Here is a 16,793-nt window from a genome sequence, read left to right as displayed (position 1 = left end):
GTTGTGATGTATGAACTATGTATTTAGATATTTTCTTATGCAATGAAGTGTTTATATCATTATTTATGTGTGTTGTGCCTTGTATGCATTTGACGAAATGTGTGTGAGGTAAATCCATGTAGATGTAGGGTTAGATCACCATGTAGAGGAAGAGCCTTAGAATGTAAGATTATGGGACCTTGTGACAGAAGGTATCCCTTATTTTCTACTGCAGTTCCTTGAAACGAGGATCGACTCTCAACTAGGAAAACTAATTAGAGTTTAAAGGGTTCTCCCAAATTAATGTTAGAAAGTGACTGTGTAATCTAGGAACATGAACCATGGGCCCTTGTGTGAGAAGGATGTTCCCTATAATCGCACTTCCTAAATTACCTCTTCTAGTTAATTACATTAATCTACTATTAGGAAGTGATCTGTGTAATCTAGGAACATGGACCGTGGGCCCTAGTGACAGAAAGATGTTCCCTATAATCGGACTTCCTAAATTACCTCTTCTACATAATGGCGGTAGAACTTCGGTAAACTCTTTGGTGTGATCTTCGCGAGATAGTACCGGGCTTTAGTTAGAATTCCTACATGAGTGTAAGCATGGAGTTAGGTAGATGAACAATGCATAGGGACATTAACTAGCATCGCAATGAAACCCAAATCCTAGCATCTATCATTCATCCTCTTACCCTTCTCTCACTCCTTTCCCTTGTTCTCTCTCTTCTCTTTTCTCTTTCTCTTAATCACTTTTCCAACCAATCTTACGTTTGTTTAGATAATTCATCGTGCGAAGTTAACTAGTGCTTAATCAACAGCCCTTGTGGGTTCGATATATTTTCTATTACTGACGACGAAATCGTGCACTTGCGGTTCGTAATAGTAGAGTATTGTATGACCGAGGGACGTTAGTGATAGGTAGATCCTGCTAGCGGACTTTATAGGAATCATATCTATTTGGTTGCTAGAGATGTCGATCTAGGTCCCTTGCCGGTTGTCTTCTGTAGGAGAGAACCGATGACTTCCTACAAATGCATATTAATTGAGGATATGAATTGGTGAACCATATTGTATTGATGAATATCACAATGAAACCGAATTCCTTGAACACTCGCAAAAACCATGTTTCTCATTTACTTTTCTATTTCTTTGCCTTGTTTCTTTACTAACACATTTCTTATCTTAGTCAATTATTTAGCTAATTCTTCATGAGACATTTCTCGTGCTTATAACCAATCCCTGTAGGTTTGATATATTTTAATATTGACGATGAAACCGTGCACTTGCGGTTGTGTAACAAGTTTTTGGCATCGTTGCCGAGAACTATGCTTATAACATTACAGATAATCATTTGAGTTAGACCAAACTTTTCTTTCTTCCCTATTTCATACTTGTAATTAGTCTTAGGAATTCTGTTTATGCAATTTTACTTTGCACTCTTTATTTCTTTTTCTACAGTCTTTCCTTTTGCAATTCAAATTCTGCATTTTATATTTTCAACACTTCAGTTTAATTTCTGTAAATTTAAAATCTATAATTAAATTTTTTTTTTACAATCTTATTCTTGTATGCGTAGATCTAACTTTGCAGGAAATTTATTACCCCTTGATCTTGTGATTGATAGAACTTTTCATAGAAGAAGAATCTTGCAAAGGCATCAAGAAGAACAAAAACATTTAGTTATGGCAAACAAACCATTAAAGGATTACGCTGCATCATACACACGAGGGCTTCGATCTAGCATCACCATACCACCCTTTGAAGTCAATAATTTTGAAATAAAGTTTGCGATAATCAACATGGTACAATAGAACTAATTTGGGGGCAGACTGCATAAAGATCCGAATCAACATCTTGAAGTCTTTTATGAAATCTGCAGCACAATGAAAATGAATGGTGTTCCGGCAGAGGCAGTGTGACTTTTATTGTTTGGGTTTTCTTTGAGAGATAGAGCTAAACCGTGGCTAAATTCTTTGCCAGCCAACAACATATCCACTTGGGAGCAATGTTAGCAATAGTTTCTGGACAAATTCTATCATCCTCGTAAAACTGCTCATATGAGAAATATGATAGCAAGCATCAGGCAGTCAGACTATGAATCATTATTTAAAGCATGGGATAGATTTAGTAATATACTTAGACAATGCCCGCATCATGGACTTGAAAAATGGCTAGTGCTACATACAATTTATAACGGCATCAACTACCATACAAAAGTGTCCAAAGATTTTTTAGCTGGAGGGGCACTAATGAACAAAAGTCTAGATGAGGTCAAGGATATCATTGAAAGTATAGCGCATAACCATCATCAGTGGGCATTAGAAAGATGTGGAGGCTATTCATTTGCCAACCCAATTAAAGCATCAGGAAAATTTGACGTAAATGCAATCACTTTAATGTCTGCAAAGCTGGATGCTCTGACCAAAAAGCTGGAGAATATGGGAACAAATACAAGCACGGTTAATGCAATAGTATGTTGATGCGAAACTTGTGGAAGCACAGACCATGCTCAAGACTCATGTCCATTGGGAGTTATATCTGCACAAATTAATCAACTTGAGTAGTGGGATGCTATTGTGAGTTATAATCGAAGGCAAAATAATCCATACTCCAACACATACAACCCTGGGTGGAAGAATCATCCAATTTTTTTTTTATCGTAATACCCAAGAGCAAGGACCATCCATAGGGGCTAGACTAAGCTACCAGCTTGGACAACAAAGCTATCAATAGCAATAATCTTTTCAAGGCTATCAACTATCCAAATTGGAGAAAATTCTTAAAGAAGTAATTTCTAACTAAAATGAATTAAAGCAAGAAATAAAGATGCTTAATCAGAGAATGGATAGTTCTGAGAAACATCAGAAAATGCAAGATAGCCAAATTGCTCAGATAGCTTCATCATCCTTAAGAGCACCAGGAACATTTCCAAGAAAACTTGATGTCAACCCAATGGAACACTGCAATCTAATCAAGCTTTGGAGCGGACGAACCTTGGGAGATCCCCAAGTGACTGCTCAAAAAAGGATTGAAATTCAAGAAGAGCCCTCTCCTTCAACACTTTAACCAGTTTAGATCCAAGATATTGAGGAGTATACTAAGAAGGTTGATGGAACTTCTCCACTCCACCCACAAAGCCAAACAATTCCTTTTTCACAAAGACTAGCTATGACAAAAAAAAATGAAGAATTTGGCAGGTTTCTTAATAAAGTGAAAGACATCTGTGTTGAAGTCCCCTTAATTGATGCTATTCAACAAATACCAAAGTTTACCAAATTCTGAAGGACATTATGCCCAATCAAAGAAAGAAAGGAGAGATCGAGACAGTAGCTTTAACTGAAGAATGCAATGCTCTATTTGAGGAGAACACTTCCCCAAAGCTCCAAGACCCCAGAAGCTTTTTCATTCCTTGCACTATAGGACCTGAATTCATAGAAAAAGCTTTTTGTGATTTGGGGGCAAGTGTTAGCCTCATACCCATATTCAAGTTGTAATAAGCTAGGTCTTAAAAACTTTAAACTCACTACCATGACACTACAATTAGCTAATTATTCTTGTAGGTACCCTATGGGTATTGTTGAAGATGTGCTGGTAAAAGTGAGTGGTTGCATCATACCCACAGATTTTGTTGTGTTGGACATGGAGGAAGACCCAAAAATTTCAATTATACTAGGAAGACCTTTCCTTGCAACAGCTGGGGCCATCATTGATGTGAAAAATCATTGACTTTCTTTGGTTATTAGTAAGGAAAGGTTAGAGTATGATTTATCTAATTCTCCTAACCATGTCTCTTCTTTCCTAGTAAGCATGTGCAGCAGGGCAGAAGCTTACAAAGTTGAGGAATGGAACTTCTATCCTCATAGGAGGCTGTCGGATGAAGTACATGATCCGATAAGTATTGGGAGAAGACCCCCAATTAATAATGAGATGTACCTCTACCCTCCGAGGGAAAGAATGAAGGAATAAGCCACAACATCAACTCGAGGAGGAAAATTCGTGCCTCCTCGGGTATAGTCCGTGGAAACAGAGAGGGGGTCGAGCTAATGACTTTAAACAAGCGCTTCTTGGGAGGCAACCCAAGGGTTCTTTTAATTATATTCATTTTCAATTTTATTTTTCATTTATTAGTGTTTTTAAACTTTTGTTAAATTGTTTTCAGGTTGATTATTGTCTTCATGAGTTGGCCATGATCATCTCATGGGCATGGAGGTGTTGGAGAAGTCGGAAAGGAGAAAATTTAGCAAATTCTGCACCTAACAGAGTCGGTCATGTACCTTACACGGTCATGTGACACAAACAAAAATGGAGGAGAACTCATCCATGTGGTACACACGGCCATGTGAGATCGCCCGAGGGAAAGATGGACAAGGCCGTGTGAAAATTCCATAGGAAAAGAAGAAGGAGGCTATGTGACACACACGACTATGTGATATCAACCGAGAAGGAGTCGACATTGCCTGTGTCAAATGACATGGACATGTGGATCTAGACGAGAAGAGGAAGAAATAGGCCGTGTGGATCCACATGGTCGTGTGGGGCATAAAGACCTAACCATGTCTATAAGACACGACCGTGCCTAGGCCGTGTCAGCCACACCCCAAGCCAATTTCCCTTTTTCTCAAACCCTTCTAATCCTCAACCTGTCTTCTTATACCTCTTAGATCTAGATCTATTACTCACTTTCCTCCAATAACTAGATCTAGATCTAGATCTAAAACAGATTTCTTCTCCCCCTCCTTCTTCAAGATCTATTTCTCCTTCCCCAAGATACTCTTTCTCATGATCTATTCTCAAGATCATGTCTCATTTATTGAAGAAGATGTTGGGACCGAAAAGTAGCTAGAGGGGGGGTGAATAGCTCTTCGCATGCTCGTCGTTGGCGTTGCTTGTTTCTTTGATGGTATGCAGCGGAAATATAAGAAACAAAAGCATACAACGCTAACAAGGTTGGTTTACTTGGTATCCACCTCACAAGAGGTGACTAGTCCAAGGATCCACACCTACACACACACCATCCACTAATAAAACTCTCCTTTATGGTAACTACCAAGGGCGGAGAAGCCCTACAAGACTCAATACAAGAAGAAAGGGAAAGGTAATGAAATACAAGCTTACAATGAGAGCAAAAACCCTAACCCTAGTTTCTTCTTCTTGCTTTGATCCGCCTCTTGACTTGGAAGAACCTCCAAGAGCCTTCAAGAACTGGCAATCTCGAGCTTGAGAAGAGCTGTGGAGAAGCTGGTGAAGATCTGAGATGAATCGGTGAAGAGATACTGAAGGAGACGCCCGCCTGCAGCTCAAATACGACGTAACGGTCGGATCCCGATCGATTCAAAAACTCCCAATCGATCGGGGAGGCTTTGGATCGATTCACGGATCGATCCAGAGCACCTCTGTGCTCTGGAAAAATGCCTGGATTGATCCACGGATCGATCCAGCGCTTATCGCGCGAAGCAGCAGCGTCCCAATCGATCAGCTGATCGATCGGGACCTCTGGATCGATCCACTGATCGATTCAGAGGCTCTCTGTTTGCTAGGAAAGGCCTGGATCGATCCACTGATCGATCCAGCTCTTGGTTTTTGCCAAAAACCAAGTCCCAAGCCTCTCAAACCAACATCCGGTCAACCTTGACCTGTTGGTACATCATACCTAGCATCTGGTCACTCCTTTGACCTGCTAGGACTTCCCACCAAGTGTCCGGTCAATCCCTTTGACCCACTTGGACTTTTCTCTTCGTGCCAAGTATCCGGTCACTCCCTTGACCTACTTGGACTTCCCAACACCAAATGTCCGATTATCCTTGATCCATCTGGATTTTCCCTTGCCTGGCTTCACTCACCAGGACTTCCATTCTGCCTAGCTTCACTCACTAGGACTTTCACCTGGCTTCACTCACCAGGTTTTCCTTCTGCCTAGCTTCACTCACTAGGACTTTCCATCTGCCTAGCTTCACTCACTAGGACTTTCACCTGGCTTCACTCACCAGGATTTCCTTCTGCCTAGCTTCACTCACTAGGACTTTCCAGTCAGGTATCCGGTCACTTTTGACTTACTTGACTCTTCTTCATTCATATTGATCAGTCCCTGATCAGAATCTCCCCATATGAACACCTGCATTGTCCATGTGTCTACATGTATTGTCAAACATCGAAACTATGACCAAGACTCAAGCTTGGTCAACTCAGTCAACCTTGACCTAAGCGATATTGCACCAACAATCTCCCCCTTTTTGATGTTTGACAATACCTTTAAGTTTGGACCATTCTGAGTTAAGCTAATCCCATAGCCTTAACTCCATTCATGCCAAAGTATGAATGTTGGTTCCCTTCATTCTCCCCCTATGACCTCCCCCATAGGTAATGAAGGCCTAACTTAAACCACACATTCTCCCCCTATTGGCACACATCAACCCATCTTTGAGCACACATCAACCCGTGCCTCAATTTTGGGCACACTTCAACAAATGCCCCATTGTTGAAAACTCTCCCCCTGAAGAGTTGCTCATCGTTGTTCACAACTTCACTCGTTGTGACCAACACGATAATGAAGGACCCATTCCCTTCATTTTCAACCAATGCTCGCCCTGGAGCATTAACATGGTCTAATGACCCAAATGAAGATCCCATACCCTTCATTTATCCGTAACCCTACATTCTTCCTCAATGTAGGCAAATGCCCATCCTTGAGCATTATCCACTTAACAGAAGGTTAACCACCTTCCAAGGTTCATGAAAAATAATTTTCATGTCTTTAAAGAGTCCCTCCCCCTAAAGACATGGTGGTAACTTCTGTCATTGCACCAACAATGACTTGGAATCCCTAATCCTTTAAGAAACCCAAATTTAGAAGCTTTGAGGTTCAAATATTCAAAATTTGAAACAAACCTCAACCTAAACTTCAACTTAGTCTCCTTTAACCAATCCATCCTTGTTTTCAACATGAAAACACCCTTTTATGTATACAAATATATTTTGAGGGGTTAGAAATGGTTGCCTAGACTAAAATAGGTTCAAAATGCTGAAAATAAGCTTTCCCAGCCAAAATCAGAATCCTGGATCGATTGGAGTTGGGTTCCAATCGATTGAACCTAGCTGAATCGATCCACTAATCGATTCAAGATGTGTAGATCGATCGGCTGATCGATCCAGTGAGCTTTTGCTCGCGAGAATTGCCTTCAAAATTGATCCACTGATCAATTCATACACTCCAATCGATCCATGGATCGATCGGAGGTCTGATAGTTGTTGAATTTCAAATTCAGCCAACTTCAGAAACCCCTAGAAAATTCTACAAAAATCCAAAAATCATGAAATTTCGTGTATACATTATTTAGGGCATACTTTATCATGGAAAAATAGTTTTTATGAAAATACATCATATTTTCAAAGATTAACACAAGCTTGAAAAACTTGCTAAAACTTTAGCGTTTTCTTCAAGTTTGTGTCTAACTATTCAATGGTGATTACTATCAAAAGATAGCCTTCACCAAAGTTTTCCAAAAACCTTTTTAAAATAATTTTCAAAACCAATATCCCATCACATTCCTTGGGCTTAATGCACATGAATAGTACATTAGCTTTCCCAATGATGGGAAAACACATAACTATGTGTTTTGATGACCCTAAAACTCAAAAGAATGCACTAAATCAGCATCTTGAGTTTTATTCATCTTCCTAATATCTCACTTGTATCTAATGTGCACTAAAACACATACAAGTCACCTTATAGTCCTTGTGAGATGTGAGATTTTGGTTTTGTCCTATTCTAGGGATCATGCATATCTATCTAGATATTTTAGAGATATTAGACATCCACCTAGGATGTCACTTGTTAATAAGTGTTGTTAAATGCCATTTGTCCTTAATTACAAGGAATTAAACTTAATGCATGATTATGTTATGGCATACATCAAAAGGAAATATTTTTTCAAAAGAAAATATCCTATAACTACATAATGTATGAATGTCATGACATGGTATTTTTGGATTTTTCATAATAAAACATGAATGCAAAAATAGACATGATGTCATGACATATGATGGGAAAACAATCATGGCAAGGTTTAGCATAAATACAATACACCTAGATTGCCTATCTAAGTATCCTTAACCACTTAGCTATCTCCACTTGTTTTAACTTAAAACGTTAAACCTAGATTGCCCTAAATGCAAATAAAAAAAATGCCAAAACCTAAATTGACATTTCTATCTCTCTTGATTTGTTTATGCCACTTAAAAATTTAGCATATCCTCAAATGTTGGCATATTCCATTTTTCCTCAATAGTAAACACATAAATCAAGGTCCGAATTGCCTTAAATTTCTAAGAGAATACCAAAATCCCAACTTGGTATTTCTCTAGGTTTTCTCAATTTATGTCATTTTAAGATAAAATCAATTTTTACACCATTAGGCATATTTTACTCTTTCAAGGAGTAAATATTAATTCCATTTCATTTTCAAAGGTTAACAAAAACCTTGAAAATGCTCCTTGAGTGTCAATTTCCTCAAAGTTGGGTTAACTACCCTTTTTCTTAGAGTTGACACTCTCTAACCCATCTATGGGGTAGAGAAGATGCTCCTAGGAACCCAAAACCTATTGGTGCTCCTTGGATGCTCTAGGTATTCACTAGGGATAACTTCCCTAGATACCTTCCTAGTGACCTTGTTTGGCTCCTTAGAAGCCTTGGTCACTTTTTCTAGATCAACCCTAGGGATTGCTTCCCTTGTGACCTTGTTAGTGACTTTCTTAGACTTCTTAGAAGTCTTAGTCACATTTATTGCAAAAATACTCTTAGGAATAACCTTCTTAGTATTTTTGACTTGACCACTAGACCTAGGGTTGGTTCCATAACTATATGGAACCCTATGGTAAGAGGGCACATCCTTCTTAGCCTTGGGTTTGTATCCCAAACCTCTATGGCTATTAGATGACCTTTGTGCTCCTAGACCTAAGCTATGCTCATTTTGCCCTTTTAGGATATTTTCCATCCTTTTTAGGGTCTTTTCCATTTTATCAAGCCTTGACCTCAAGACTTGATTTTCTATAATTAAATCCTTAGATTTTGATTTTTCATTACACCCATGAGCATTTTTGTTTCTAGACTTATAACTATGGTCCTTAGTGTGATTGCCTAGATTTTTATCTATCTTCCTAATCCTAGGTGCGGTAGTCTTAGCATGTAGGGCCACATGATTTTCCTTAATGCCCTCATACTTTCTATTCTTATGATAAATTGCATTAAAATGATAAAAATTAGAACTATCATGCTTTTTACCATAACGTAAAGGGGTAGGCTCAATAAATGTTACCTTCTTCTTTACCTTGGAGGCTCCCCCTTGACTAGTGCCTCCTTGAGCCTTGACCATCTTCTTCCCCTTGGGGCATTGACTTCGGTAATGCCCTTTTTGTTGATACAAGAAGCACACAATGTGCTCCTTGCTCTTCTTTGTCCCGGGGGTGGTCTCCTTGGGCTTCTCCTTGCCCTTTTGTGTCACTTGACCCTTCTTCTTGGCCAAGTTGGGACACTTGCTCTTGTAGTGCCCACTTTCCCTACACTCAAAACATATTATATGATTTTTATTTTTAATTGAAACATTTATACCTTATTGTGTAGGGATGACACTTGCTCCTCCATTTGATATTTCTTGAATCTTAGAGGTGGCACCATCTTCTTCATCTTCACTTGACCCGGATGTGGAGGCCTCTTCTTACTCCGGGTTCATTGATCTACACTCCCCCTCAATCCTAGAGGTGGAGGCTTCATCATATTGTACATGGAACAAGGAGTATGCTCCCTCCTTGTTCTCTTCATTGCACTCCCTTGAAGATGAAGCTTCTTCTTGGACTTCTTCTTCGGAGGTTGAGCATCTCTCAACCTCGGAGTCCTCCTCTTGGTCTTGCTCCAAAGAGTCACCCTCTCTGGATTCTTCTTGCTCTTGTACAGTGGAGGGGATCTCTTCATGAAGCTTGGCCAAATTACTCCATAATTCCTTTGCATCTTCAAATTCTCCAATTTTGCGAAGGATGGTGCTTGGAAATAAATTGACCAAAAGCTTGGTCACTTTGTCATTGGCCTCGCACCTTTGGACTTGCTCTTGGCTCCACTTGCTCCTCTTGAGAACTTTGCCCTTTGAGTTTGTTGGAGTCTTGAATCCTTCCATAAGAGAAAACCATTGCTCTATCTCCATCATAAGAAAATTTTCGATTCTTGATTTCCAAGAATCGAAGCTCGTGGAAGTGTATGGTGGAGCCACCCTCGTGTCGAATCTGAACCCATCTCGGAATTCCATTGTAGAAGTTGAGCTTTTGAATTTCTTTGACTTTGACAATTTTGCTTCAACTTCTTCACCCTCTAGCTTTGCTTGTTTTGTTTGCCCCTTCCGGCGATGATTCCGGTGAAGAGCGGCCTCGCTCTGATACCACTTGTTGGGACCGAAAAGTAGCTAGAGGGGGGGTGAATAGCTCTTCACATGCTCGTCGTTGGCGTTGCTCGTTTCTTTGATGGTATGCAGCGGAAATATAAGAAATAAAAGCATACAACGCTAACAAGGTTGGTTTACTTGGTATCCACCTCACAAGAGGTGACTAGTCCAAGGATCCACACCTACACACACACCCTCCACTAATAAAACTCTCCTTTATGGTAACTACCAAGGGCGGAGAAGCCCTACAAGACTCAATACAAGAAGAAAGGGAAAGGTAATGAAATACAAGCTTACAAGCTTACAATGAGAGCAAAAACTCTAACCCTAGTTTCTTCTTCTTGCTTTGATCCGCCTCTTGACTTGGAAGAACCTCCAAGAGCCTTCAAGAACTGGCGATCTCGAGCTTGAGAAGAGCTGTGGAGAAGCTGGTGAAGATCTGAGATGAATCGGAGAAGAGATACTGCAGGAGACGCCCGCCTGCAGCTCAAATACGACGCAACGGTCAAATCCCGATCGATTCAAAAACTCCCAATCGATCGGGGAGGCTTTGGATCGATTCACGGATCGATCCAGAGCGCCTCTGTGCTCTGTAAAAACACCTGGATCGATCCACGGATCGATCCAGTGCTTATCGCGCGAAGCAGCAGCGTCCCAATCGATCGGCTGATCGATTGGGACCTCTGGATCGATCCACTGATCGATTCAGAGGCTCTCTGTTTGCTAGGAAAGGCCTGGATCGATCCACTGATCGATCCAGCTCCTGGTTTTTGCCCAAAACCATGTCCCAAGCCTCTCAAACCAACATCCGGTCAACCTTGACCTGTTGGTACATCATACCTAGCATCTGGTCACTCCTTTGACCTGCTAGGACTTCCCACCAAGTGTCCGGTCAATCCCTTTGACCCACTTGGACTTTTCTCTTCGTGCCAAGTATCCGGTCACTCCCTTGACCTACTTGGACTTCCCAACACCAAATGTCCGATTATCCTTGATCCATCTGGATTTTCCCTTGCCTAGCTTCACTCACCAGGACTTCCATTCTGCCTAGCTTCACTCACTAGGACTTTCACCTGGCTTCACTCACCAGGTTTTCCTTCAGCCTAGCTTCACTCACTAGGACTTTCCATCTGCCTAGCTTCACTCACTAGGACTTTCACCTGGCTTCACTCACCAGGATTTCCTTCTGCCTAGCTTCACTCACTAGGACTTTCCAGTCAGGTATCCGGTCACTTTTGACCTACTTGACTCTTCTTCATTCATACTGATCAGTCCCTGATCAGAATCTCCCCATATGAACACCTGCATTGTCCATGTGTCTACATGTATTGTCAAACATCGAAACTATGACCAAGACTCAAGCTTGGTCAACTCAGTCAACCTTGACCTAAGGGATATTGCACCAACAGAAGATTCAAAAGGGAAGTGGTGGATCTAGCAGAGGAAAGGAACCATCAATGGAAAAGGGCAAGGAGAAAGTCACGGCAAAGGGCAATGGCAAGAGGATGGCACGCGACAAAGGTAACAACAATGAATTTAATATTGTTTTGAGAAATGATGAACATAAAGCTAAATATGTATTCTTGTCGCAAGAAGGATTGTGTACACATGATATATGGACCCAACTGTTATGGATGTTTTAGGGATTAGAGACGATATTGATTGGATGATTAGTGCTTTTGATTGGAATGATATTATATACACACATCTACCTATATATCCTCGATTCATTTTTGAATTTTTGAGCTCAATAGATGTCCACTACTCTAATGAGGATGATTATGTTGGCAAAAGTAGCTTTAGATTAATGAATCAAGAATTTCAGTGGACATTTAGTGCCTTTAATAGTTGTTTTGGCTTACCCACTAGTGGCTCTTGCAGGTTTGACCCAAGGTATAATTGGAATAGTTTTTGAAGCTCAATTACCGGATTAGATCACCCTTATGAGCCCTCTAGAGCTAAGGTTTCCCATATGCAAAATCCCGTCTTTAGATATTTACACCGACTCATGAGTAAAATTATCTTTGGTAGAGGGGAAAGTGAGGGAGTTGTTAGAAAAGTGGAACTTTATCCTCTTTGGGCTATGTTGAATAAAGTTGATTTTGATTTTGATTTTAATTTTTTGCAAAACCTTGTGAGAGCTAGGAAAGTAGCCTCAAGATTGATTATTTTTGGAGGGTTGTGTTGGAGCAATCCTAATAGTCCGTGCGACCATGTGTTTTGGTATTTGGGCAAAGAATTTAAGTTAGGATTACCCTCGTTATTTGATATGTGTATGTGAGTGTGCTGGTTTGTAGGATACACATATGAATTAGCTTGATGGCTTCAGGTCCGGTGAAGGATGGAGCATCCAAGGGACCATGCATAAGGCGGCAAGGTCAAGAGCCGAGGGAAGCGCACTTTGAGGCATATGTGAAGGATGGCATTGAGACAAATCATGGGGTTGAATGCATCTGAGGGTCGAGAGCCAAAGGAAAAAGGCTTGAAGGTAAGAGCCGAGGGAAGTGACTTCGAGACATACGTGAAAGATGACATTGGGATGAGCCGCGAGCTTGGATGCATCCGAGGGACGAGAGCCAAAGGAAGTAAGCTTGAAGGCAAGAGGTCAAAGCTGCGAAGAAGAGTCAAGTGAGTCATGAGGGTCCAAGTACTGAGAGAAATGTATTCGGGATAAGAAACCCTAGATTTAGGGTTGTACCAGTAGACTGGTACTAGGATCAGTTGACTGGGGGTGAGCATAAAGAGCTTCTGTGCCCGAAACGGCTGAGATCAGTCGAATAGTCCATGGACCAGTCGATTGGCAGAGAGCCATTGAGAGAGCTATTCGGCTAGCACCAGTCGACTGATGCAAGGATCAGTCGACTAGTAACGGTAAAATAGCAGGGCTATTTTCTTCCAAGCTCTATAAGAAAGAGCTTGGGATGGACGACCAAGGTGATGAAATTAGACTTGCTTAAAAGCCTAATTAGTAGTCACAAGAGTTCTCAAGTGCTTGTGTAATCCAAGAGGTCTTGGTGAGGTTTCTCCACCCACAAAGTGCGACTTGAGATATTCAGAGTTTGCTGGGGGCTAATCCACTATAGGATTGAGATCGTCCACCTCAAGGACAGTCATGGAGTAGGAGCAAGTTATCTCCAAACCACGTTACATCGACGTGCATTGGTTTGCTTGTTCTTTTCATTATTTTTAGCTTTCATATTCATATTAGTATTTGTATTTCCGCTTGCGCACTAACGAATATGTAGGAAGTGATTAATTGGGGTCAATATCTATTCAACCCCCCTTCTAGCTGATCGCAAGATCCACAACAATTGGTATCAGAGCGATGATGCTCTCCATTGGACTAACCGCCAAGGAAGCAAGGATGACCGGCTTGATTGACCCGTCGAAGTTTTAAGGTGGAGGCTTATGGGACATTACCTATTGGATGATGAAGATGGAGGTCTTCTTCGACACGGATTGGGACACCATGATGGTGGTCAAGGAGCCATTCAAAGTCTCGAAGGACAAGAAAAGGAAGAAGCTCTAACCACATCATTGGATGGAGGAAAAAACCTCTTGATCAAAGGCAAATGATAAGGTAATATCTATTTTGATTGATATTTTGCTAATGATGTGATGAGCCGTGTAGGTGGATACGAGAATACCCATGATTTGTGGAGCAAGATAAAGGAGGTTCCTTGGAGAGAACCTATGCCTACACATGAACAAGAAGAAGAGCCCAAGGAGATGGGTTTAATTGCTCAAGGAGAGGAGGTGGAGCAACCGGAAGTTGAGCCATGCTCAACATCTGAGGAGGAGAAGGAGGATGAGGAAGTATCATCTACATCCTCAAGAATTGAAGCAGAGGTCTTGGAGGTCAACCTAGTGAGCACCCCCACTGAAGCAAAGTCAAAGGACCACATTGTGTGCTTCGGGTGCAATGAGAAGGGACACTACAAGAGTAGGTGTCCATTGGGTAAGAAAGAGGTAACTCCTAAACTCAATTCAATTTCTTTAGAATCTAATTTTAATTGTAGGAAGGAGAATGAGAAGAAACACATTAGATTCTTCACGTGTGGTGAAATGGGGCACTATCACACAAAATGCCTAAAGAAGAGAGAGCTCAAGAAGTTGGAGTATTTGAATAAATGGGAAAAGAAGAGAAGCAAAAGTCAAGGGGGAGATTCAAAGGTAAGGGAGGTATACCCTAATTTGAAGTGTAATTCAAATTCAAATTCTTATGTTCCCATGCATGCTAGGAAAAATAATGATTATCATTATGTAGCAATGAAAAATTTTGGATTTAGATATCATGATAGGAATGTTAGTTAGAGCCTTAGAGCCAATCATATGATGATTATTGTATGGACTCAATGTATCATATTCCTATATATTTATAAAGGCATTTGTTTATGGTTATTATACTTGTATTGGTGTCAAATAACTAAGTATAATAGCGTCATTGAGTAGAAGGTTCTTATCTATATCAATCGATTGGTTGAATCGATAGTGAGATGATATAGAGAACACTACTCTTAATCATTCCTAGTCAAGTATTAACATTCAGGGACAATGTTAATGCGATGAGACTAGCATGTAGGTCAACTCGATGACTTGATCTCACAAGTCATGGATATAGAGATATCAAGTTGACACATGGGTATGCATTAGAGAATGTATACTGAATGACCCGCCATGAGAAAGTATCATGGATCATTATATGAGTGTCATATACTTTCTCATGTGACTATTAGTATGACTATCAGTCCTTGGACCTGAAGTCACCATGGTTCCCTACATAAGGAGTTGCATACTTTGGCTTCGTCAAACGTCCCCCGTAATTGGGTGGACTATAAAGGCGATTACTGGGTATGTAACAAATTATGCAGAGGGATTTGAGTGATGTAGATGGGATCTATCCTTCCTATATAACGGGAGTGACATCATGATTCTTGATAGAGTGAGACCACTAAGTGCATGGTCATGCCCAAATAAGTCAATATAAGATATTGAGCTTATTTGTTTAGAGTGGGTCTACTTGGAGTTCAAGATATAGATTGATTAGAGGATGACATGGTCTATGTCTCAATTGATCAATCTAGATGTCAAGGATAGAAGGACATTGTCACATATTGTGAGAGTCACAATTAGTAGTCACAAAGGTGATGTTGGATCTCAACATTCTTGTAACTTGGGTAGTAATGATGTGTTGCTAGATACTGTTCATTACTTATGCTTCTAAATGGGTTTAGGGGCATTGCCAACGTTACAAGAACCTATAGGGTCACACACAAAGGGCAATTAGATGGAGAATAGGTTCATATGATGAACCAAGAGGATTAGGTTCATGTCATGAACCAAATTGGATTAAGAGTAATCCAAATTAGACTAATTGAGTTAGACTCAATTTGATTCATGTATTGAATGAATCTAATTTAGATTATGACTCATTGAATCAATTTAATTTAATGAATAGAGATTCATTAAATCAAATCAATTTGAATCAATGGTTAGATTTGATCAACCATGGGAGATAAATGAGTCAAGTTTGACTTGACTTGAGAGGGAAGATGAAGGAGTTTGACTTGACCAAATGCCTACTCATGAGTGACTTGGTATGGGTCGGCCAATGATGGTGTTCCACATCATCAAGAGCCACCTCATTGTGTGCCACCTCATAAGGAAGACCAAGAGACATGACTCTTGGTATTACATGGAGGTATATAGCACTCAATGTGTGGCCGACCAAATTAAGTGTTGCATTCACTCTTTCTTCTTCCTCCTCTCTTCTTTCTTGATATCCCTCTCCTCCATTTCCATGACTCCTTTGGAGTGCTAGCACACTCTAAGGTGTTTTCTCCATTCTCTTGTCCGTGTGGATACATATAGAGGAGTGTACGCTTGACACTCTCGAGATCCGGCAACCTTTTGGATGAGCGGGATAAGCGAAGGGCTTTGCAACAAGGGTAACGCTTCTAGTTCATGTAGATCTAAGGTAGATCTAGGTTATAAACATGTACATGATTTATTTTATATATCTTCGCACGGATCCGTGGCAAGACTTCGAGGTTTCCGCAACGCAAAAAGCCATTTTTGCGGCTCGAAAGTCCCAACAGTGGTATTAGAGCCACGTGCGAAGCATGTACAAGTTTGTATTTTAATTTTATGAAAATATTTCAGATCTATACATTTATGTAATTTTACTATTTTTATAGATTTTGTGAGTATTTTTCTCATAGAAGCGAAGCAACAAGTGCTTGGACACTTGTAGGCTTCGACTACCGAGAAAAATATTCCAAAACGGCAAGGTCTCGCCCAAATTATTTTGGGACAGTGGCTTAAGGCACTGTTAGATCAAGATGGGGCACTCATATTCATTTCGCGAGAAGGGGCGCTGCCCCT

The 16,793-nt window shown here is 40.5% G+C and overlaps 1 non-coding gene across 1 annotated transcript; it reads right to left on the bottom strand.

Annotated features, from left to right (window-relative positions):
• Positions 1-2,039: 2,039 nt before the first annotated feature.
• LOC122035613 lies at positions 2,040-2,146 on the bottom strand. Its single transcript, XR_006127143.1, has one exon. It is a non-coding gene; the product is annotated as a small nucleolar RNA R71 (small nucleolar RNA).
• Positions 2,147-16,793: the final 14,647 nt, after the last annotated feature.

Source organism: Zingiber officinale, chromosome 11B, assembly GCF_018446385.1.
Source record: "Zingiber officinale cultivar Zhangliang chromosome 11B, Zo_v1.1, whole genome shotgun sequence".
NCBI classification, from domain to species: Eukaryota; Viridiplantae; Streptophyta; class Magnoliopsida; order Zingiberales; family Zingiberaceae; genus Zingiber; species Zingiber officinale.
This window is presented reverse-complemented; position numbering and strand designations above follow the sequence as displayed.